The sequence below is a fragment of the Bos mutus genome, chromosome 21 (assembly GCF_027580195.1).
Source record: "Bos mutus isolate GX-2022 chromosome 21, NWIPB_WYAK_1.1, whole genome shotgun sequence".
NCBI classification, from domain to species: Eukaryota; Metazoa; Chordata; class Mammalia; order Artiodactyla; family Bovidae; genus Bos; species Bos mutus.
In genome coordinates, this window is record NC_091637.1 from 45,756,228 (window position 1) to 45,782,198 (window position 25,971).

The following is a 25,971-nucleotide window of genomic DNA, read 5'->3' on the forward strand; positions in this document are numbered from 1 at the left end:
CTCAGTTTTCTGAATGTTGAGTTTTAAGCCAACTTTTTCACACTCCTGTTTCATTTTCATCAAGAGGCTCTTTAGTTCTTCTTTGCTTTCTGCCATAAGGGTAGTGTCATCTGCATGTCTGAGGTTATTGATATTTCTCCCGGCAATCTTGATTCCAGCTTGTGCTTCATCCAGTCCAGCCTTTCTCATGATGTACTCTGCATATAAGTTAAATAAGCAGGGTGACAATATACAACCTTGACATACTCCTTTCTTGATTTGGAACCATCTGCTGTTCCATGTCCAGTTCAAACTGTTGCTTCTTGACCTGCATACTTCTAATTTCCATAATTGTCTAATTTTTTTCAAATATAACCACAATTAACAATCTTTTTATAATTGCCAGAGCTTCGCTGATAGCTCAGTTAGTAAAGAATCCACCTGCAATGCAGGAGACCCCGGCTGGTTGGGAAGATCCTCTGGAGAAGGGATAGGCTACCCACTCCAGTGTTCTTGGGCTTCCCTTGTGGCTCAGCTGGTAAAGAATTTGCCTGCAATTCGAGAGACCTGGGTTTGATCCCTAGGAGAAGATCCCCTGGAGAAGGGAAAGGCTACTCACTCCAGTGTTCTGGCCTAGAGAATTCCATGGACTGTATAGTCCAAAGGGTCTCAAAGACTGAGGGACTTTCACTCTTACTATCACTTACAATTGCTTGGTGGCAAGGTAGACTTTTGTTTCTAGCGATTAAATTTTTAAATTTCAGCATTACACATAGGATGAGATTGTTTCTCTTGACTTAGTTTCCCCATTTTTCTGAATATCATTTAGGATTCCTCTTTAAACATTTTTACACTCTTTCACCAATCCTTCAAATGGCATATTACCTTAATTTTATATGACTAGCAATTAGTGTCTAAGATCCCTGCATTTCATGTGAACTCAGTTACTCTAAATTCCTCTTCAGCAATTTAATACTTAAAGGAATGAATGTCAGATTTGGGGCACTAATCTCTAAGTTTTGGTTACTGGTTATTAATCACTCTTTCTTGAATATTTGATATATACTCTAAAAGGCTAAACCATTCTATAATCCTGAGCTTTTAACAATCCAATATTCCTTAAAATGCTTGAAATTCCTTAAAATTCCCTAAAAAATTAAAACCAATCAACTAAACCTTCACGGAAATCAAAAACTTTTAAAATATTCTCTCCAATACAACTGGCTGTATAATTTATAACAGAAAAATAACTTACTCTGTTGAACTAGTACATTGCTAAATATAGCAATAACTCCAAAAACTGGAGTTCAGCAAATTATTTTTATAAGTGACTCAGAGCTAAAAATAATGAAAAAATAACAATAAAACAGTCTGGCCCCTGCCTTCATGGAGCTTACAACTGAGACAGGCATGAATCAAGGAATCCTATTTCCCAGGTTAATGATATCAGGAAGGCATATTGTGGGGGAACTGCCTCATTAGGGAGGCCAGGTCCGGAAGCTGAAAATTAACCAGGCAAAGCTGGGGGAAAGTGGCCTTCCAGGAAGAGAGAAAAGTGTGTGCAAGGCCCACAGCTACAGCATGGATCCAGAAGAGGCCCCTGTGACTGTTGAATGAATGATCTACTGTTTGAGACTTCAGATTCGATGAGCCCTCAGAAAATAATCATCCTCGAAGCTAAGGGGTCCTTCGACCTGCCTCCTGCAGAGTGTGTCTGGGAGGCTTGCCCAGCTAAGATCAGCCAGGGCACAGGTGTGTGCCCTCTCAACCACATAGGGAGGGCTTCTGTGTCCCTCACCCCACCCTTGGTTCTGTCTCAGAGATTCCCTAGAACAAGTTTTTCTTGTTGAAGAGCGAGAAACTTACTGGCAGTAGCTGAAGGCATTGTCAGCCATCACCAATTCTCCAAAGACAAGCATTCCTAGAGACTTATTAATTAGCTTCATCCTAAATAACCCCACAGAACATCAACTCTTGCAGCACTTTCCTGATTTTCAGGCTTATTTTCTCAGAATTTACTTCTCTGATGAGGGACATGAGATTCTCTTCTGGGGGTGGTCTGAAATGCAGAGCCCAGGAACTCACCCCAAACTCACAGAATCAATATTTTACAGGAAAAGGATCTGGGTCTATTCATTTTAATAACCACACCCCCTCCAGGTGTTGGCTCAGCGGGTAAAGAATCTGCCTGTGATGCAGGAGACACAGAAGATGTGGGTTCAATCCCTGGCTCAGGAAGATACCATGAAGAAGGAAATGGTACCCTGCTCCAGTATTCTTGCCTGAAAAAAATCCCAGACAGAGGAGTATGATGGGCTACAGTCCAAAGGGTCTCAAAGAGTCGGATACGACTGAGCAACTAAGCACACACACGGGTAATTTTACATCTTAAAATTTGAGAACCACTAGTATGAATGTTCAATAAGTAAAACTTGAAGAAAATATTGTGGCAGGGTTTATCAGATGGGTTTTTGCCTGTTATTTTGAGTAAGTGTTGGTTTTTCTCTTGCCTTCATGTTGGAAAATTTGGGTTGGTAAAGGGCATTGCTGGTCTTTCTCTCCTAACACTAAGCCGAATGCTTCTCTGAGACCTCTGTTCTGGGCTCCACGTATCAGCACTGATTTGCTTTGCAGACACACTGGGGCTTAGGGCATCTGGATCTTGGCATATCCCAGGCTGAGAGCCACAGCTCCTAGGTGGGCTAGGGGAACATCTCTTTCACACCTGAGCCCACGTCCCTGCATCAACTATTTCCATGATCTACTGTGGGACAGCACCTTCCCCACAAGAGAAATGTCTGTGCCTTCTCTCAGCGTCCTTTCATTTCCTAACTGCCCCCCCTAGACCACCCACAGTATATAAATTGGGTAGAAATGAGATTTCTAGGTAAGCTATTTTTGGTTGACATCCATAGCATTATCGCCCAGAGCCCCTAGAGTTTGGTTTGCTCTGGGTAAGCAGTTCCCATAAAGGTGTACAAACACCCACTGAGTTCAAGTGTTCCATGGGAAGTTCACTTAGGAGAGGAGTCAAAGGAAACTGTGAAGCTAGAGAAAAGGAAGAAGTATTAAGAGCTCAGATTATGGATTGAAACAGACCTTGGTCCTCCTCCTGCTCTTTCCCAGAATTATAGTATACAACTTGGGAAAGCCATCCAGCTGCTCAGCTTAGTTCCCTCCCAGTGACATAGCTTCTCCCTCATGTCATGTTGTGACGAACAAATGAGACAATGTTTATAAAGTCCAATGTTTATAACATTGGCACACAACCCTCAAACATTTTCAGTTAGCTTTCATAATTTTTAAAATAAACTGACTAGTCCTGCCTGATAAGCTGAATGGCAAATAGACATTATAGAGTTTAATCTATCTTTAACCAAACAAGGGTACTAAGTGAGAAATCCCATGGTGTCACCTATATTACACACAACCTTCTTGCCCTAGAAAGAGGGGCACTTGTAGGAATCTGGTTATTTCTCAAGGAATGAGGCACAACAGAGCACAAGGGACTTTCTGTGTGTGTACCTGAAAGTTTGGGGGCTCTTTGTTTACAGCTCTTTGCCATCATAACGGGTTTTCCTGGTGGCTCAGTTGATAAAGAATCCGCCTGCAATGCAGAGGGCTGCCTACAATGCAGGAGACCTGGGTTCTACCCCTGGGTCGGGAAGATCCCCTGGAGAAGGAAATGACAACCCACTCCAGTACTCATGCCTGGGAAATCCCATGAACACAGGAGCCTGGCAGGTTACAGTCCATGGGGTTGCTCAAGAGTCAGACACAACTTAGCAATTAAATCACCACCAATGATGGATCAATAACAAAAATCTTGCAGGTAAAATTTATTCACTCAAGAGGTATTTACTGTATACTCACAATGTGTAAGGCACGAAACTGGTTTAGACTGGATCCTCCCAAGATGTCTACAGGGTGACGAAATATATAAAGACAACAGAGAGGCTGAAAAACAACTTGCTCTCACAGTTCAGAAGAGGAACAGATTCCTTCTTAGTAGGACAAGAGAAAGCTTCATGGAGGAGACAGCATTTAACCTAGGACTTGAACGAGGAAAAGGAATTAGGCAACCGGACGTGGGAGTGAAGAGATCCCCAAAGAGAATGCCCAGTGAAGTCAGGAGGTAGGAGAACAGATACAGAAGAGAGTCATCTATTAGTTTGAGTGAACTACAATGAGATACTTTTCACTGAAGTTTCCCAAGGAAACTCAAGGCGTTTACTTGGGAGTTTCCTAGGGAAACAAGAAAGCTTCTTTATTAAGGTAGACAGTTAAAACAGAAAGCATCCCCTACATATGTATTCTACTCAGTTTTTGAAAGAGGTTTATCCCTTGGTAAGGACTTCCCTGATGGCTCAGATGGTAAAGAATCTGCCTGCAATGCGGGAGACCTGGGCTCAATCCCTGGGTCAGGAAGATTCCCTGGATCCCTGGAGAAAGGAGTGGCTGCCCACTCCAGCATTCTTGCCTGGAGAATCCCATGGACAGAGGAGCCAGGCAGACAATAGTCCACGGGGTCGCAAAGAGTCAGACATAACTGAATGACTAAGCATACACACATCCTTTGGTAAATATTCAAGGTGAAAATATTGTCATTCGATTTTTACGGCAATGATATAAAACCTCCAATGATGCAGAGACTAACAGTTTAACATACAACAGATTTTCACAACTTGTGCCATCCTTTTTTTCTTTCTTTTTTTAATTAACTATAAAGCCCCCCCTGTGTACCTCTCAGGATGTGGTGAAGATTTTGTTAGTTGATCATGGCATGAGATAATGAAAAGAATTATCCAGTAGTGCACTCCTTGGTCCTGCAGCTCTGTCCCTTGTTTCAACAATATTTGAACAGAACAGACGCCAGGGACGCCCCTTACTCCAGCCTCAGGCCACCCTCCATCCTTTTCAACAGTTGTAACCTTCGGAATCAGCCAATCAACCATCCTTGGCCACTGGGACCAGCCAGTTTTCTGAGCGTAGTTCCTTATTACCCATCACCATGAGCTTCCAGGTCGTCAGAATTATTCCACCGAGGTGGAGGCCACGGTCAATATACACCTACAGGTCTCCCATACCTACCTCTCTCCAGGCTTCTGTTTCCACCGGGAGGATGTGGTTCTGGATGGCGTGGGACCACCGTTTCTGTGAACTGGACGAGGAGAAGCACCAGGGTGCCAAGTGTCTCTTGAAAATGCAAAACCAGTACTGCTGCCACGCAGTCTTCCAGGATGTGCAAAAGCCATCTCAAAATGAGTGGGGTTAAAACCCAGGACACTATGGAAGCTGCCATGCTCAGGGAGAAGGACCTCAACCAGGCCCTTTCAGATCTGTGTAGCCTGGGTTCAGCCCACCAGACCTCCACCTCCGACTTTCTGGAAAGCTGCTTCGTGGAAGAGCAGGTGAAACTCATCAAGAAGATGGGAGACCACGTGACTAACCTCTACAGGCTGACTGGTCCCCAGGCTGGGCTGGGCAAGTATCTCTTTGAAAGTCTCACCCTTAGGCAGGACTGGGAGCCTCCAAGCCCAGCTTCCTTCGGAGACCCTCTGATGTCAGGGCTTCTGCTTGAAGCCTCTCTCTGCAGCCACGAGGCAGTCTTTTTAACCACCCTGGAGCCCTCTCCGAAGCCGTGGACCAAATTGAAACAAGTGTTTTGTGGGGGGAGGGGGAAGAATTACCCAGGTGATCACCATGACTAGAACATTTGGAATTCCCATGTGGAGCAGAGCTAAAGGATCTGCCTGCTGAGGCGGGAGTCGCAGGAGATGCAAATTTGATCCCTGGGTCAGGAAAATCCCCTGGAGGAAGACATGACAACCCACTCCAGTATTTTTGCCTGGAAAATCCCATGGACACGGGAGCCTGGCAGGCTGCAGTCCACAGGGTTGGGAAGAGTCAGACACAATTTAGCGATTGATCACGCACACAGTATGAAAATGCAGCTGACATTTCTGTGTTCTAACATACCAATATATTACACTGTTATTTTTATAACCCTTGCATATACCCCACAAAGATAGGAATGAAACTTTACCCTTAGTCCACTCCACTACATTGTTCTTTAGGAAGTCCAGTAGAAACATTTCAGGAAGGAATAATTAGAAAGAAAAATGTTATAACTCACAGTCTTTCATTTTATATATACAATTTTAAAATAGATTAATTCTTGCAGTCAATTACCTGGATCAACTATAAATCATCTTGAATGGTAAAACTCTAATTGTGACTTGTTATTTGTTCCATTAGTTTAAAAAAAAAGTGAAAATAGAACAGAAATCAGGCGCAATTTTTTCTGGCCAGTGGCTATGCCGTTTGTTAAAGTTCTTAAGCATGACCTTTGGGCAAAGGCAATAATACAATGACCCAGTACCCTCCCTGGGGCTTGTTGTGAGAGAGTGTAGCAAACAAGCCTTGTTTGTAAAGTGATAGAGGCCTGGTATCTGCTGCTCTGTGAGAACATCATTTACCCAGATTAGATTAACAATAACTAATTGGGGCTATTTCCAATTTTGCAGTATCACAGGTTGGATTTCACAGATGAGCTAGGTCATTTGCTAATGAGTTGCCTTCATAATAGCATTTGGCAGAGGAATTTTTGGCATCACTCAATGGTCTGAGTAAAAAGTCGTGTGTGGTTAGGTCTTAGGTAAAATAAAAATTAGGAGAGACTGTTCTTTCCTTTAGCTAAAAAATAATCCCAAAACATAATTTTAAAGACCAAAAAAAGTTATTGAGCTAGAAAAGGTGCCTAGGAAAATAATAAAATTCTTGAAACTTAAGATATTATATAGAATACTTAGAATATGCAAATAAAATGAGTGAAGGATGGAAATAAGAAGAAAGGACTTAGAAGCGTGAAAGAGAACATATAAGAGACCTGCTGAAGTAGTTAAATCTGGTCAGAGAACTCAGGAAAGTGGTCAGTGGGTGAAAGAAACTCTTCTTTGTTTGAACAGCTAGCCTTTAAATGATTATATATTATCTTAAAAATTTCTAGAATAACTTGACACATTGTTCAAGTATTCTTGTAGTGTTTGCTTTATTATTATGTTTATTCACGATGAGCTTACTTCAAATCAATTTTTGCAAGTTGTTGGATTACAAATGATAAGTGAAAAAAATAAATACATAAAACCCCAAAAGAAAGCAGTTGGAGTGGGGTGGGCTAAGGGGGATTAAAACAAAACATTTCACTGCTCTGACTTTTACTCATTCCTTTTTTAATATTCTACGTCCTAAACCTCTTAGAATCTCTCTGCAGATTTCATAATTTCAGTTTTACCAAACTCATCCACCTTGTAATTATGAATATATGGACATAATTAACTGAATCACTTTGAGAGAAGAAAAAAAATACCCTATTTAAGGCTAATTAGATGAATCATGAATGTCTGGAAGAATGCATTTCAATAAGGTGAAAAACTTTGGATAAAAATTTAATGAAGTTTCCAATTGCATTTGACCACAGAGAATATTGATAAACATTCATTCCATGCAGATTATTAAATTGTATTGATTTAGAAACTCAAAGTATCAACACCACCATTGCCTCCAGAGGGGACCTGATTGCACTTACATGTCACATTCATAAAAAACATGGTGCACTAATTGGGAGTCTCCCGCCATCTGCACACTTGCTTCCAAGCGCACATGAAATGATCAATGGGAAAGCAGGGTCAGTCCAGGCAGACTGTGAGTGAAATTAAAATAATAAAATGTCTAAACATTTAACTGCAAATAGGAAATCTTTATACCCACCCACACCCTATTCTGTAGCATAAAGCTAAGGCACAATTATTCATATACCTCAAGTAATTTGCAGGCTCCATACAAAATCTCATTTAAAATAAGAAATTGCTATTTCTGCACATTTATTCTACCAAATGCCAGCTAATTGCTGCAATGGCCATTATAAAGAATAATTTTCGCTTAGTGAAAAAAAAAAAAGGAATGAAGAGAACATTTTCTGGTTTTGTTCCACTTCGAAGGCTCTATTCAGTGAATGCTGAATGCACAGCGTTTCACTGCTACATTTATTATGCTAAGAGGTCAAGTATTACACAGCATCTTGTATTACGCTTTGCATGCTAAGTATTTCACTTCACAAATTGACCCTCCGGTGTACTTACTACATAATGCTTTAAAAACCCAGCTAAAACGCAGGACAATTAGCAATACTTTCACTCCCAGTGAACAATGGGAACACCAATGTAGGTGATTGCATTTACAGTGTAGCTTTCTTCACAAAACATTTTTGACACATTAAGGTACTTGAATTGTGCAGTACCAGTCCTCTCTTGTGAATGGCTTTCCAGCATTTGCAGAGAGAAACAGTTACTGTATGTTAGCGCTTAATTGAAAAGAATTCAGCCACGGCCTATGAAGCACCAATTAGGGTGATAGTATATCATAAAAAGCTGTAATATCCATTTTCAGACTTGTGCATCAGCCAATACAAAGTAGGACACAATTAAAAAGGTATACAGTTTAAACTCTTGAAACTGTTAAATTTAGTTAGGAGTTCAGTATGGGGAAAAAAAAAAAGTGGGGGTGGGGTAGAGAGAAAAGGAAGTTCTCCGCAGAGCTGGAAGGCCCACAGGCACTGGCCGCCCAGGAGGACCGCAGAAGATGGTCCTTCCTGTTTAAAACACCTTTAGTTAATACAAGGTATTTGCTTTGCCCTGGTGACTATTTCTTCAGGTCAGATGAATATTCATGCTCGTCGTTGGGAAGTGCTGCTTTCCAGTAATTCTGGTATCTGCTGGTGCCTGCAAGGGAGAGAAGGCAGAACCTGCTCTGGCCAGGGAAATGGGAACACGGTATAGATGGGTCTCTTGCCCACACAGATCAAACACAATTAAAAGGGAGTTAAATGCATTGCTTTTCACAAAGAAATTCACAGATAATTGTGAAATAAAATGGACATGGCCAGATTGGTATAAGTGTCTTTGCAGGCTTGGCTCCGAATGTAATGTTTAAATATAGGAACCTGCATGAAATCCCACGTTGAGGTGACAGCCGGCAGGTAATTATCAGTAAAACAACATTATCAAAGTTCTTGTGCATAGCGTGTTTGATGGACTGGAGTGCTTCTCCTTACAAATCCCACTAATATCCATTTCAATCTGTTTTAATATGTTCACAAGTTGGGGCTTATTTTGAATTCCACTGGGTAAATGAGGACAGCACACTTTGAATTTGCATACTATACACATTTCTTTCATTTATAGAGGGTTTCCTGGGTATTATTTTTTTAAAGGAAACTGCTAACATCCAGGATCCAAAAACATTCCTTCCCTATAACTAGATTGAAAATATAAAGTAGCTTGTTTATTCATTGTATTTATTCCATTTGAAGGTATATAACAAGTCTAAGAAAAATGGTCTTTATTATGTTCAAAGAAGAAAAAAGTGATTTTAATGATTTATCAGTGATCATGCAATTTTCTAAGGTTTCAAAGTGTTAAAGGTTAATTTATTATTCTTCAAGTCTGTGTTTGAAAACTGCTGGTGAAAAAGTCCTCATCTCTGATTTGGGAAGGTTTCTCTTCAATCCACAGGTCATTCCAGTGGATCCACAGGTCATTCCAGGCCTTTTTAAAGTTCCACCTCTATCCTGTCCAACAAATAAGCAGACCTGAAGTGACATTTTATTGATGAGACAAGTTTGGGATGATCTAAAACCAGATATTCCGTGTTCCCTTCTTTCTCAATCAACTCTTCATGACCTTTAAAAAAAATGAGCAAACAGAAAAGAGGTGTCCATTAAAAATCCAAGGATGCTCCCCCTCTCAAACCCACTCTGAGTCCCAGATAATTCAGAAGACACAGTCACTACTTTGGAGCAATATCTGATATTCACTTTTGTTTCTAATGCTTTGAATTAAATTAAGACATTAATAAAATAGTGATAGCATTGTGGAAGTCTTCAGTAGGGTTACATTAAATTGTACACACTGGTTTTGTTTTATTGGTTGTACATATAAAGAGAGATATTTTTACTAGGAGATTCTGCCTTTGAAAGCTGGGTCAGTCAGCAGATTCTAACGTAGTACTGGTATGAAGATGTCTTCTCCTTTAGTGAAAGTGAAACCAACACATTTGATGAATGTGATTAACATGTGAGGAATTTTAAGGGATATGATAATGCTTGAGCAACTACCGAGGAATTAAATACTGAACAGTCTAAATTCTAGACCTCTCTGCTGCTGCTGCTGCTGCTGCTAAGTCGCTTCAGTCGTGTCCGACTCTGTGAGACCCCATAGACGGCAGCCCACCAGGCTCCCCCGTCCCTGGGATTCTCCAGGCAAGAACACTGGAGTGGGTTGCCATTTCCTTCTCCAATGCATGCAGGAATGCTAAGTTGCTTCAGTTGTGTCTGACTCTGTGCGACCCTATGGACAGCAGCCCACCAGACTCCTCTGTCCACAGGATTCTCTAGGCAAGAATACTGGAGTGGGTTGCCATTTCCTTCTCCCTAGACCTCTCTATCCAACCCAATTTCTGTGTTAGATTCCCCCTTCCAAAATGAACAAGATGGGAGGTTCAGTTCATCGGTTTTAATGACAGTTCAGTAGCTTGTTGTATTAAGATTCTTCTGAGATGACAGGAGATTTTACAAATGTTTTCCTGAGTTCATTTTCTGAATAATGGTATTTCCGAAATTCTCACCCTCTGAGGGGGCTGATAGAATTAAGTATCATATGTGGTCTGAAACTGATTTGACGATGAAAATTGCTATTGAGATACTGAAAAAAAAATTGTTTTTAATGGAAGAGAAATGTCTCTTCCTCCACTAATCAGTTCTATCAAAAAGATAGAAAATGGTTAGGTGCCTGTACCTCACTTTCCTTTCATTGTAGTGTTTTATCTTCTTTATACCCAGAGCTCATTCTACCCTACTACTCAAGAAATCATCAAATGTTCATTCACTATAAGTGCCCATCTATACTATAAAAGTAGTAGAAGAAATAGAAGTATACCAGTTGACTTGGGGACATCTTCTGGAAGCATTGCCCAGTGAGAGGAGTATATAATATGATTCTATTTTTCAAAAAGAAAAAAAGAAAGGCCCCCAGAAGCCCATTCATGGGAATGTATATATATATATTCATATTACTGTGTCCCTATATATACTTACACAGGATTACATGATCGTAGATTAAAAATATGCAAAGATGTAAGCTAGTTTGATAGCAAGGGTTGTGTCACAGGTAAGGGTAGCAGGAAAAGAGATGAGAAGGAAGGAGGTATGAAAAGGAAAAAGAAAAAATAGTCTGCACAAAATCCCAACATTTGTGCTGTAATCCCATTCATTCATTAATATGAAATTTACATATAATGTATGCATGCATGCTAAATCACTTCAGTCATGTCCAACTCTTTTGCCAGGCTCCTTTGCCCATGGAGAGCTTCCCCGCTAGCTCAAATGGTAAAGATTCTGCCTGCAAAGTGGGAGAACCTGGGTTTGACTCCTGGGTTGGGAAGATCCCCTGGAAAAAGGCATGGCAACCCACTCCAGTATTCTTGCCTGGGTTGCAAAGAGTCAGACATGACTGAGCAACTAACACTTCACTTTTGTCCATGGGATTCTCCAGGCAAGAATACTGGAATGGGCTGCTCCAGGGGATCTTCCCAACCCAGGGATCAAATGTATATGTACATATAATTTCTAATTATAATAAAAATACAAATTTGATGGTATAAGAACAAATGAAACATTCCAAACTAATGGCACTGACTATGATTTAGGCTTTTAGATTGAGGGAAGTCAATCAGAAAAGTTCTCACCTAGCTCAGTCTCCAAAGCTCATTACAGTTGCTGTTAGCTAATCATTGTTTATTAACGGCTCATTTTTATTTAAGGGCTCTTTTTTTTTTTCTTTTTGGCTGTGTCAGGTCTCAGTTGTATCAAGCAGGATCTCCCGAGTTGTGGTGTGCAGGTTTAGTAGTTGTGGCACATGGGCTTAGTTGCTCTGTGGCATGTGGGATCTTAGTTCCCCAACCAGGGATCAAACCCTCACCCGCCCGCCCTGTGTTGCAAGGCAGATTCTTAACCACTGGACCACCAGGGAAGTCTGTTCATAATTTTAATAATGATGGTTTCACTTGCATTTTCTTCTAACTGATAAGCCAAGGCAAAAATTTGTAGCAGAAATTGATAGACATCTGGACTGGATCTTCCATAGGAACAAAACCACTTGTTTTGCAGCAAAGTAGACTCAGCGATGGAGAAGGCAATGGCACCCCACTCCAGCACTCTTGCCTGGAAAATCCCATGGACGGAGGAGCCTGGTGGGCTGCAGTCCATGGGGTTGCTAGGAGTCGGACACGACTGAGAGACTTCACTTTCATTTTTCACTTTCATGCATTGGAGAAGGAAATGGCAACCCACTCCAGTGTTCTTGCCTGGAGAATCCCAGGGACGGGGGAGCTTGGTGGGCTGCCGTCTATGGGGTCACACACAGTTGGACACGACTGGAGCGACTTAGCAGCAGCAGCAGACTCAGCGAAGCTGGGAACCTGGTTGTGGCCTAGAAATTTTAATACAACTGTTTTTCTTTAATTGTGGACTTTGTTACTCCTGCAAACCATTTTCAGCTTCTGGTCAACCATATTGCAAGCAGAGATGCCCTAAAACAATTATTTTAAAAAATTGTTTAAAAGCAATTTTCAAAAACTGGAAGCTCTCATTCTTAATGCAGGTATCTGATGTCTCTCAAGGTTGCCCAACATTTCAAAGGAGTGAAGATGCCAGTAAAGAAACTCATAGATTTCTGGTTTCCATCACTTGGCCCTGATTATTTGCCTAGGCTTCTACAACCAAACTGGTAAGACAGAGAATATGTGACAGACTAATGCCCACTCCTCAGTGACTTGAGGCCAGTCACTTTCTCTCCCTCCAGCCTAGTGTCTCATGTGTTCACTAACATATGACCTCAGAGAAGCCTGTTCTTTTACTTAATAGATTATAATAACTTGTAGTTATATTCTTACAGGTTTATTTATTTAATCAATGGTCTTCTCCACTAAGATATAATCTCTACATAGATAGGGACATTATATTAGTACCCCAACACCCAGCATAGTAGCTGACACATTTGGTTAAAAACTCAGATTTAATTGGTGAGTGAATATATGAGAAAAGTGATCTTAAAGTATCCCCTTGACTTTTATAGTTTATGATCCTCTAAATGCATGAAACTGATTTTTTAAACTGGACCATAATTCCATCATTCTCCCCAAACATCATCTAGTAGATTAAGTGCCTAAGTGAGCTTGGTTCTTTTGTGCACAGTTGCTTTGCAAAACAAAAAACAAAACAAACCAAAAAACCTAGACCTATTCATAGTAGTCCCATATCTCTGTAGGGGGTCAGAAAGATACCATTTCTGCCAACTTTTGTTGTATCCTAGCAGAACTACAATTAGTGCAAGATAGATACTTGTTGTATGTCCAAAAAAATGTTCCACCTTCTCTTGCTATTTTGTTTCTGGATCTTAAAATCCTAATAGTAATCAAAGCATTCCTAGAAGGAAAGAATTCATAGAGGGAAGAAGACTTAGAATTATCTAGTTCAGTGATTTGCAAGCTATATTTTAGAAGTGGAACCCTATTTTATGAAAAATTGTTTGCATAAACTCAATATTTCTATGTGTTAAGGGAAGGGAGAGAAAAGGAAAGACAGAGAAGGAGGGAAGAAGAGAGGAAGGAAGGAAAAAAGAAAGAAACGCTCTGTCCTGGTTGCTGCGAGAAAGGGAACTCCTGAGCCCTGCCCCTCAAACTGCTTCCACCTCCACCTTGGGCTTCTGTTCCACCACCCTCTCTGCCCTCTCTACTTGCCCTGCTGGTCCATGGTGTCCCTTAAGGTACCATTAAGACGAGTCATTACAAATAGCTTGAAAGCTACTAGTTGGAACAAATACCTCCTTTTTTTAAATTTATTTTTAATCGGAGGATAATTGGTTTACAATCTTGTGCTGGTTTCTCCTTGTTAGGTAAACCACCATAATTTAATTTTACTCATATAATTTTATTTCAATGAAATTTTCAAAAATGAAAAATTTTCACATCTCACAGGCACTGCTTTCCTTTTACAAAAATATAAAATTTGTTTTCAAATAAAAACATTGACCCTTAAAATCACAAGTCTAAATTTTACTCATGTTCATTATGAAGATACAGAGAGAATTAAAAGAAGGTATCATTTAATACTGTGAAATGAAACAAAGATCTCCTTATCCAAATAAAGTGGATGTAGATATGGTTACTTAACAAAGCAAAAGCTACATCTACCAAAGCACAGACATGAAGTTATTGATCCGGACTTGGCACAATGACAAACTACTCTCAAATCTTCCTCTTCCCAATTAAGGTGTCTCTCTTGAACTGATTGAAAGCTGTTTGATAAGTATACTTTTTTCAAGATGGTGTGCTCGGTTGGGGGTCTTTTTATTAAACTGAAATTCCATCATTAGCTTTGACTAGTACCAGCTGCTGTATAAATTCTGTGTTCATGTAGACCTCCACTGGTATTCCAAATATTGCAGGTGAATCTCTGACTCCAAAATCCTCAATCATGCAGTATGAATAATTAACAACTGATAAATGCAGAATGGAAAGAGCTCTCATTAGAAGACACTGTGCTATGTCGCTTCAGTCCTGTCTGACTCTGCAGCGCTATGGGCTATAGCCTGCCAGGCTCCTCTGTCCATGGGATTCTCCAGGAAAGAATACTGGAGTGGGTTGCCATGTCCTCTTCCAGGAGAAGACACTGTAGTAGGGTCTTAATCCCATCTCAGCTCCTCAGAACATTGAACTAAATAGGACTTTAGTTGTGGGCAGGGGAGGGGGGTGGAAAAGGCATTTCTAAATCTCTCTACTTCCTAATTCTGCCCTATACCTGACCAGAAGTGGAAACATTAGGACACAAAGTGAAAGGTTTTCGTTTTGCAGCAAATTTAAAGACAGAATCCAAGATTTAGCACAGTCCAACTAATGTTTATGTGAGCATGCTAATTCCTGACCAATTCCAAAGAATTTACGGCTCATACCAGCCATAATTGTTTACCCTTCTAAATAGTTTACAGTTTGCCATTATTTTAACATGAAAGCGAAACTTTCCCATTGATGAATCTAATAATATATTTATGAGATAAATGGTAATAATGTAGGACAGAAGAATTTTAGGAAAGTTCTTTGCAATGATGAAATTATAAAAAACATCTACTTTATATATGAGGTGTGCCTAGTGAGACTTTTCCTAAATATAGTTGGCATGTTCAGGAGGTAAGTTTTAAGTCATGAAAAACTTGAACCTGTGAAATAAAGAAATATATTAAAATGAACCATGCCATGATAGTACAGTGTTAGACAGCAGACTATTCTGGAGCTCAATTTCTGAGCCTCAGTTTCCTCATCAGTAAAATGGGAATAATATCAGTATCAGTCTTATGGGGCTTCCCTGGTGGCTCAGACAGTAAAGAATCAGCCTGCAATGCTGGAGAATTGGGTTCAATCCCTTTGTTGGGAAGATCCTCTGGAGAAGGGAATGGCAACCCACTCCAGTGTTCTTGCCTGGAGAATCCCATGAACAGAGGAGTCTGGTGGGCTACAGTCCATGGGGTTGCAAAGAGTCAGACATGACTGAGTGACTAGGCACACACACACACACACACAGGCTCGTGAGGTTACTTCAAGCACTGAGAGAGTACCTGTGTGGTAGTTAGCATAGCACAGTGTATTCATGATTATGTAATTCATGCACAGGAATATAACTAAAAAAACAAAGTTTAAAAAAGTTTAAATCTAATATGGATGGACAAACAAAAAAATGTTAAGTACCAATCCATAATTTGTGTTTTACTAGCTGATCATTCTGAGATAGTAAACTGTAAAATAAATTGCATTAGTATTATTCACCAAACACCTGCCACAACTTATAGCTCCCCCTCAGTGGAGGAGTATTTGATGATAATTACCTCTTATTAGTCAGTGGTAAGGATGACTGCATACCCAGATAATCAGAAAACTCCTTTTCAGACCATAGGTTCATATTAACATGAAGCCAATATAGAGGAGAAAAAAGTTCTTTCTAATTTACTTCTACTATACTCGTAGCTGAAACACAGTAAAAACAGATATAGATTAGACTCAGGAAGAGCAGGAAGACTAGGTAAAAGGGTTCACTGTTCCACGGGAAGAGAATCTGCCCAAAAATGAAGCCAGTGCCTTTCTTTCAGTGAATAGTCTTATTAGCAACACCTCGGCTTCTGATGACCGCCTTATCTGTGACGGGTCACTGGAAGCAGTAGGCAAGCACCATCTCTGGACTTGGCACAGACAGTGAGACAGGGAGGGGTCTTGCTTTTCCCTCTCCCTGGGCCTGTTCTGGGTAGATGGAGTATTAGCTTTCATGCCTGTGATAATATGCTAATATGTTCATCCACATGTGTCATCAGATCCCTTCAGGAGTAAGTTATAGCCTGTCTCCTGTCATGGCCAAGAATGGAAGGGCCAAAACCATTAAATGAATAATAGTAAGCACTCACTCGAAGAAGGCAATGGCACCCCACTCCAGTACTCTTGCCTGGAAAATCCCATGGATGGAGGAGCCTGGTAGGCTGCAGTCCATGGGGTCGCTGAGGGTTGGACACGACTGAGTGACTTCACTTTCACTTTTCACTTTCATGCAATGGAGAAAGAAATGGCAACCCACTCCAGTGTTCTTGCCTGGAGAATCCCAGGGACAGCGGAGCCTGGTGGGCTACTGTCTATGGGGTTGCACAGAGTCGGACACGACTGAAGTGACTTAGCAGTAGCAAGCATTCACTGGAGCTTCCCAGGGGCGCTAGAGGTAAAGATCCACCTGCCAATGCAGGAAGTGCCCTGGGTTTGGGAGATCCCCTGGAGGAGGAAATGGCAACCTACTCTAGTATTCCTGCCAGCAGAATCCCATGGACAGAGAAACCTGGCAGGCTTCAGTTCATGGCAGGCTTCTCTGTCCATGGGATCAAAAGAGTCGGACAGGACTGAATGTCTGAGCACCATCGCTTCAAACACTCACTAAATGTTTTTTGTTACTATCAGTGTTATCTTTCTCTCTGGCAGGAATGAGGCAGACCAGCAAGGATTTGTTCCTAGAACCAAGAATGGGCTCTCTCATGTCAAGGAGGCGGACCATCATAGGATACCTGCAGTGGAGGGTGGTAAGTGAAGGTCTGGTCCCATGAACACAGTACCTGCGGTGATGATGACAGACAGGCAGCAGATGGTGTCTGGGAGGGCGGATAGCCACAGTCAGGGCCTGTGCTTTCCAAACACAACTCCAGGGAGACAGGAGATCCGGTAGTGCCACTCATCACCCCTGATGATAAAGGGCAGGATTAGTCTGAGACCTGAGGCTGGGAGATGGGAAAGTGACATGGGAAAGGTGGGTCAAGAGGGAAACGGGGGAAGAAGTTAAAGGACCAAGAAGGGGATTACAGTGCATTTCTGAGGGCAGCCACTTGGTATTATGAACTGGAAGAGAGGCGGAAGTAGGTTATAATAGAGACTTTTAGAAGGCATGAGCAGGCTACACGTTTGGTCCAGGTGAACACTGGGTGTCCCAGCTGGTCCCCACTGATCTCTTCTCCCTTCAGTTTATGTAATAAATGTTAATTCGGTCCTGATCCTTTAAATGCGATTGCCCTAAACTCATTGGAGTCCATGCATGTTGTAGTTTTAACAGTTTTGGTAAATCTTAAGCATGCATGCCTGCATTGGTATTTCTCTCTTAGACCATAAACTTTTAGAATATAGGGATCAAATCTATAATTCTCTGAATGGTGACTATGTGAAAGCCTTTGACTGTGTGGGTCACAACAAACTGTGGAAAATTCCTAAAGAGATGGGAATACCGGACCACCTTAGTCTGTCTGCTGAGAAACCTGTATGTGGGTCAAAAAGCAACAGTTAGAACCAGCCATGGAACAATTTGGACTGGTTCCAAATTGGGAAAGGAGTACATCAAGGCTGTATATTGTCTCCCTGTTTATTTAACTCACTTGCAGAGTACATCATGCACAATGCCAGACTGGGTCAATCACAAGCTGGAATCAAGATTGCTGAGAGAAATATCAACAACTTCAGATATGGAAGTGATACCACTCTAATGGCAGAAAGTGAAGTGGAACTAAAGAGCCTCTTGATAAGAGTGAAAGAGAAGAGTGAGAAAGCTGGTTTGAAACGCAACACTAAAAAAAAAACTAAGATCATGGCCTCTGGTCCCATCACTTCATGGCAAATAGAAAGGGAAAAAGTGGAAGCAGTGACAGGTTTTCTTTTCCTGGGCTCCAAAATCACTGTGGATCATGACTGCAGTCATGAAATTAAAAGATGCTTGTTCCTTAGAAGGAAAACGATGACAAACCTAGACAGTGTATTCAAAAGCAGAAACATCATTTTGCCAACAAAGGTCCATCTAGTCAAAGCTATGGTTTTTCCAGTAGTCACGTACAGATGTGAGCTGGACCATAAAGAAGGCTGAGTGCCAAAGAATTGATGCTTTCAAACTATGATTCTAGAGAAGACTCTTGAGAGTCCCTTGGACAGCAAAGAGATTAAATCAATCAATCCTAAAGGAAATCAACCTTGAATATTCATTGGAAGGACTGATACTGAAGCTGAAGCTCAATACTTTGACTACCTGTTGAGAAGAGCCGACTCATTGGAAAAGACCCTGATGCTAGGAAAGTTTGAAGGCAGAAGGAGAAGAGGGTGGCAGAAGATGAGATGATTAGATAGCGTCACTGAATCAATGGACATGAATTGGAGAAAACTCTGGGAGATAGTGAAGAACCAGGAAGACTGGCATGCCACAATCCATGAGGTTGCAAAGAGTCAGACGTGACGTAGCAACTGAACAACAGCAAACAACCGAACAGTGTGAGACATTACAAACAAATAGATGGTTAGTATTTTAAATATAAGGAAGAGGATGCTACTTACAAAATATAAAAGATGAATGAGTCACAAAGCCCCCCACTTTGGTGATAACATCAGTGGGACTTGAAAAGTTAGTACTGTGCTGGTGAAAAAACAGCCGTATCACTTTCAATCCTTAATATGAAACTAGCTTTCTTATTCCTCTGAAAATGTTTAACGTTGTAGTCTCACTTCTAGAAGCCTGGTGTAGGGAAATAATCAGCAACAGGAACAAGGATTTGTTTGTAAACACAGGAGCACCTAGATGCCTAACAATGGAAAAATGGCCCAAGTGAAGTTTGGTATATCTGTAAAGAGGAACTATCTAGCAGTTATTAAAAATCATAGTTAAAATAGTAACATTAAAATAGCAAGTGAAAAGAATATATACAGTATGTTTTCAACTATATTTTTCCAAAAGCACAAAAATATTGGAAAGAAATATACCAAAATGCCTTAAAAATAAAAAAAGAGATAGAGAGGAGGTGATAGCAGAGAAATGGTTTGAGGGTGAGCAGTGAGGAAACAGGCGCTAGATAAAGGGAACTAAGGCTTTAAACACCTACTGCGTGCTGATTCAGCTTTAGGGTCACATGTCTAGCTATTCAGTGGGCGCTCCCAGCTTCTTCCAACTTCAAATTCAGTATGTTCCAAACTGAACTCATCTTCCCCCCAAAACTACCCTAGTTTCATGTCTGTGTTGGTAAATGGGACCACCACCAAATCCAGAAACTTTTGAGCTTTTATGACTTTTTTTTTTTTGGTCAGTACTGCTCAGCTTGTGGGATCCTCGTTCCCCAACCAGGAATGGAACCCAGGCCCGCTGCACTGAAAGCATGGAGTCCTAACCGCTGGACGGCCAAAGAATTTTCTGAGCTTTAACCAGTCTTTCCTCTCTCCCTCACCCATGAGGCACTCTCCTTGCCCACTGTGGCACTACATTCAATTGATAACCTACCGTCACTCACTTGTATGCCCATTCCCCCACGGCCCCACCACTGTCTCTAATCTATCCTTTGAAATACAGTCCAAGGGATGTTTCTGATGTGCAAGTCTAATTATGTCAGTCTTTCCTTTAAGACTTTTTCTATAGATTGCTGCTGCTACTGCTAAGTCGCTTTAGTCGTGTCCGACTCTGTGCAACCCCATAGACGGCAGCCCACCAGGCTCCCCCATCCCTGGGATTCTCCAAGCAAGAACACTGGAGTGGGGTGCCATTTCCTTCTCCAATAGGGAAAGATTGCTACTTTCCCTAAAATAAAGTCTAAACTTCTTAATGCGGCTTGCAAGATCCTCTTCAAGTTAGTTTTCAACACACCCCTTTTGCACACCACGGCCCATTGATACTTCCTGCTCTCCTGTATGTACCCTCCTCTCTCTGGCTATTTGTGGGACTTGAAACACCATCTCCTAGCTTTCTGGTTAGACTGTTTCAAACCTTTAGATCTCAGCTTATATCCATTTACCCAAGCTCAGGTTAATAACCTTCTTATGTTCAAGCTGTTCTCCATGGGTCTGCAGTGCCTGGCAAAATCTGGCACACAATGTGCTCTATATTTGTGGGGCTAATTCACATCACCAAGAAGTTAATTTATCCAAGGACATATAGCTAGTAAATGGTGAGTCACAATTTAAGCCTAAGTCTCTCATAGCACACTGAGCAGAAAATGGGGCCTCTTGGGGAGGTGAATTTAGACAGCAGCCACTCTAGAGTTGATACTGAGGAGGGCTCATCATGCGCCTGCCCAGTGCTATTCTAAACCCTTTCAAAGTATTACCTCATTTAATCCTCCAACAACCCTACAAGATAAATAGAACGATTAGCCCAGAAATTCTGGAGGGGGAGACAGAGTTGCCTAAGCCCAATCAAAGAATCAGAGAGAACCAGAGGAAGGCTTTTAGTCCAGGAGTATGTTAGTCAAATGCCAGGAAGTAGCCATCATTTTATCACTTTAGTATTAATAACAAGTTTTAGGACTGGTTTTAGAGAAAAGCAAGGTAGGTAAGATGACCGAAATGGAGCCTTCTCTAGAGCTTGCCATCCTATTACACATACACACACACGCACAAACACACACACACGCATGCACATGTCTTGGGTTGTATCTCGCATGTGCTTGGTTACAATGCTTGTGGAAGACGCCACCGTTGTGCTTTTTGGTTCTGTTGAATACAGCAGCATCTTACAGGTACAACCACACCTACTGTACACTGGAGGGCAGAGTTAGGGAAACTTGTCTTCTTTTTGCTTATCCATATTCTCTAGTTTCCTATAACACATATATATTGGTTTGGTTCAGTTCAGTCGCTCAGTCATGTCCGACTCTTTGCAACCCCATAAATCGCGGCACGCCAGGCCTCCCTGTCCATCACCATGCTCCTCTGTCCGTGGGATTCTGCAGGCAAGAATACTTCGTGTGAGATGAGTGCAATTGTGCAGTAGTTTGAGAATTCTTTGGCATTGCCTTTCTTTGGGCTTGGAATGAAAACTGACCTTTTCCAGTTCTGTGGCCACTGCTGAGTTTTCCAAATTTGATCACCTCTCCTCAAAATTATTATATGTTTGGAGTATTTTATTATTATAATATTACTCACTTCTTCAGTTGCATAAGAGAGTAAGCAATTTTCTACCGTTTCACAACTGCATGTTAACATGCTTTCTAACTTTTGCTCATTTGGTGGCAAAAAGTAACTTTTAGTTTGCAATTTCATGTTTTTCAGTCAGTTCAGTTCAGTCTCTCAGTTGTGTCTGACTCTTTGTGACCCTATGAATCACAGCTCGCCAGGCCTCCCTGTCCATCAGCAACTCCCTGAGTTTACCCAAACTCATGTGCAGCGAGTCGATGATGCCATCCAGCCATCTCATCCTCTGTTGTCACCTTCTCCTCCTGCCCCCAATCCCTCCCAGCATCAGGGTCTTTTCCAATGAGTCAGCTCTTCACATGAGGTGGCCAAAGTATTGGAGTTTCAGCCTCAGCATCAGTCCTTCCAATGAACACCCAGGACTGATCTCCTCTAAGATGGACTGGTATTGGTTATAGAGTAATAAATGAAGCAAAATTAAACAAGGATAAATATCCTCCAATCAGAGTTGGTACTCAGAGCTCTGAGGGCTCAGTCCTCCCAAAACCTTCACCTTCCTTGAGCATAGGATGGAAATGCTAAAAAAAGAATCAGAGGACCTCTGGTACAATTTTCCTCTTTTGCATCCTCTGCTTTATCACTGAGCAAATGGATAGACTCAATACCTCATGAAAGCTTTCTCTGTGCATCAAAAACTCCAAGCTATAATGTTAAATAGTAACAACAATAATAATGTATCTGAGGCTTGTACAAAATAAATAGATTGGTTGTTGAGTGACTATTGACCCAAAATAAAAGGATTTAAACAAAATGCTTCTCAGAATATCACTCTATTTTCCATTTCTTCAATGTAATCCTAAGTAAATTATACTGTAAAAATCATATTTTCACTATATACAAAAATAAATGAAAAGTGGATATATAGACCTAAATATGAGACCTGAAACCATAAAACTCCTAGATGAGAACATAGGTAGAACACTCTTTGACATAAGTCAGAGCAATATTTTTTGGCTATATCTCCTCAGTCAAAGAGAACAAAAGTAAAAATAAACAAATGGGATCTAATTAAACCTAAAAGCTTTTGCACAGCAAAAAGGGAACCATCAACAGAACAAAAAGACAACCTACAGAATGAGAGAAAACATTTGCAAATGATATGACTGACAAGAGGTTGACAACCAAAATATACAAACAGAAGGCAATGGCACCCCACTCCAGGACTCTTGCCTGGAAAATCCCATGGATGGAGGAGCCTAGTGGGCTGTAGTCCATGGGGTCGATGAGGGTCGGACACGACTGAGTGACTTCACTTTCACTTTTCACTTTCATGCATTGGAGAAGGAAATGGCAACCCACTTCACTGTTCTTGCCTGGAGAATCCCAGGGACGGGGGAGCCTGGTGGGCTGCCGTCTATGGGGTCACACAGAGTCGAACACGACTGAAGTGACTTAGCAGTAGCAGCATACAGCTCAATATTTTAAAAAAATTTTTAAATGGGCAGGAGACCTGAATAGACATTTTCCCAAAGACATACAGATGGCCAACAGGCACATGAAAAGATGCTCAACATTGCTAATTATTAGAGAAATGCAAATCAAAACAAAAATAAGATATAATCTCACACCTGTGAGAATAGCTGTCATCAAAAAAATCTACAAATAACAAATGTTAGAGAGGATGAGGAGAAAAGGGAACCCTCCTAACATTGTTGGTGGAGATGTAAATTAGTACAACTACTACGGAAAAACAGTACAAAGGTTCCTCAAAAGAGTAAAAATAGAACTACCACGCTGCTACTGCTGCTAAGTCACTTCAGTCATGTCCGACTCTGTACGACCCCATAGACAGCAGCCCACCAGGCTCCCCGATCCCTGGGATTCTCCAGGCAAGAACACTGGCGTGGGTTGCCATTTCCTTCTCCAATGCAGGAAAGTGAAAAGTGAAAGTGAAGTCGCTCAGTCATGTCTGACTCTTAGCGACCCCATGGACTGCAGCCTACCAGGCTCCTCCGTCTATGGGATTTTCCATATGATCCAGCAAATCCACTTCTGGGTATCTATCTGGAAAAAATGAAAACTCTAGTTTGAAAAAAATACATGCGCCCCAATATTCATAGCAGCACTATGTGCAATAACCAAGACATGGAAGCAACCCAAATGCCCCTCAACAAATGAATGGATAAAGAAGATGTGGTGTGTATGTCTGTCATAGAATATTACTCAGCCATAAAAAAGAATGAAATTCTGCCATTTGCAACAACATGGATGGACCTTACTGAAATGAGTTAGTTAAAGACAAATACTGTATGATATCATTTACATGTGAAATCTAAAAAATACTACAAATGAATGTATAATAAATGCAGAACAGAATCAGACTCACAGATATAGAAAACTAACAGTTACCACAGAGGAGAGGAAGCCGGGAGGGACAAAATAGAGGTATGGGATTAAGAGATACAAACTATACAAACTACCATGTACAAAACAGATGAGCAATAAGGATATACTGTATAGCACAGAAAAGTGTAGCTTTTAAATTTTAATGGAGTATAATCTGTTTTAAGACTGAATCACTATGCTATACATCTGAACCTAATATAATATTGTAAAGCAACTACACTTCAATTTTTAAAAATTTTATTCTTATACACAAAAGCTTTTAGTAAGCTTTCTTTTAAAGGCATATGGAATTGGGTTTGTTTCTTTCTTAACTCATATACGAACAATATTCTTGTGTATAATAATCTTGTGAACCAAGTAGGTATTAAAATTTTTAGGGTCTGAATTAAAATCTCTTTAGGACTTTCCTGGTGGTGCAGTGGATAAGAATCTGCCTGCCAATGCAAGGGACGCAGGTTCCATCCCTAGTCCGGGAAGATTTCACGTGCCGCAGACCAACTAAGCCAGTGCGCGACAACTACTGAGCCTGTGCCCTAGGGCCCGAGAGCCACAACTACTGAACCCGTGGCTATAGCTACTGAAGCCCGAGTGCCCAGAGTCTGTGCTTTACAACAGAGAAGCCACCACAATGAGAAGCCTGAGCACCACAACAAAGAGCAGCTCCTCACTTGCCACAACTAGAGAAAACCCCCCCCAAAAGCAACAAAGACCAGCAGCCAAAAATAAAAACATAAATAAATATTTTTAAGTCTAAAAAAATGAAATATCTCTTTAACAAACGACCTCCTGTAACATCTCTTTATGTCTTGGCCATCATCTTCATCATCATCATCACTGCAAACGTCTAGATTGAACTTGAAGTTTACACATCATTTCTATACAAGTATCCCTCTCCATACTTGCCCCACTAAGCCCTCTTTGTTACTCAGGAAGAAACTGAGGTTCATGGAGGCCGAAGGACTTGCTTAAAGTACACAGCTGCTTCAATTACAGAGCAAGCCCTCAACCTCAAATCTGACAGCTCTACATTTGTTGTTCTTTATTCTACCATACTGCTGTTCATTTCGGAGAAGGCAATGGCACCCCACTCCAGTACTCTTGCCTGGAAAATCCCATGGATGGAGGAGCCTGGTAAGCTGCAGTCCATGGGGTCGCTAAGAGTCAGACATGACTGAGCGACTTCACTTTCACTTTTCACTTTCATGCATTGGAAAAGGAAATGGCAACCCACTCCAGTGTTCTTGCCTGGAGAATCCCAGGGCCGGTGAGGCCTGATGGGCTGCCATCTAATAGGGTTGCACAGAGTCGGACATGACTGAAGCGACTTAGCAGCAGCAGCAGCAGCAGCTGTTCATTTCCTTACCATAACATGCTGTTCACCATAACATGTTGTTTATGTTACCAGTGGTGGCCTTTGGCTTGACCTAAAAATTTTAAATTAAACCTTTGAGAAACTGCCTTTACCACAATCCCTAGAAACCAACCCAGGCATATAAGCTTTGTCAGAAAAAAAAAAAAAAAACCCTCCTATCTTATTTCATATCTGTCCACCCTTTTAAATCTAGTGCTAAACCTTAAGGACATGCCTTTGAAAACTCAAAATTGGCAGAGAGAGAGAAAGTAGGTTTTAGAGAGTTTTCTCTGTATTACAACTGATGGGAAAGCAACATTTGTCTCTATCCAATCACTAACATTTAAAAAGTTCTTTGAAAACAAGCAGTATGAACAAAATGTTCTTTTGGGAAGAGGCTAATACAGTCACGTCTGACTCTTTGTGACCCCACAGACTGTAGCCTGCCAGGCTCCCCTATCCATGGAATTCTCCAGGCAAGAATACTGAAGCAGGTTGACATTCCCTTCGCCAGGGGATCTTCCCGACCCAGGGATTGAACCCAGGTTTCCTGTACTGGAGGCAGATTCTTTAGCTTCTGAGCCATCAGGGAAGTCCTTAGGAAGAGGCAAGCTTAGGCAATAGAGGGTAAGGCAATACACAATAAAAAAAGCAGACTATGGTGCTAGAGGGAA

General features: G+C 41.2%; 1 long non-coding RNA gene and 1 pseudogene across 8 annotated transcripts in view; one reads left to right on the forward strand and one right to left on the reverse strand.

Moving 5' to 3' along the window:
- The first annotated feature begins 1,625 nt into the window (after window positions 1-1,625).
- Window positions 1,626-5,690, forward strand: LOC102274272 (ferritin light chain pseudogene; annotated as a pseudogene).
- Window positions 5,691-6,845: 1,155 nt separating this feature from the next.
- The window catches only part of LOC138984435 (uncharacterized), a 48,127-nt gene continuing 29,001 nt past the window's right edge, over window positions 6,846-25,971 (reverse strand). Inside the window, exons 4-7 of one of the 8 annotated variants that reach the window (XR_011461718.1) lie at window positions 18,982-19,226; window positions 17,232-17,356; window positions 15,972-16,110; window positions 6,846-9,719 (exon numbers count right to left, since the gene is read on the reverse strand). This is a non-coding gene — a long non-coding RNA (uncharacterized lncRNA). Of the gene's footprint in view, window positions 9,720-15,971; window positions 16,111-17,231; window positions 17,357-18,981; window positions 19,227-21,162; window positions 21,354-25,309; window positions 25,371-25,971 lie in introns of all 8 variants that reach the window. The other 7 variants (XR_011461722.1, XR_011461720.1, XR_011461721.1 and 4 more) reach the window with 7 other exon arrangements.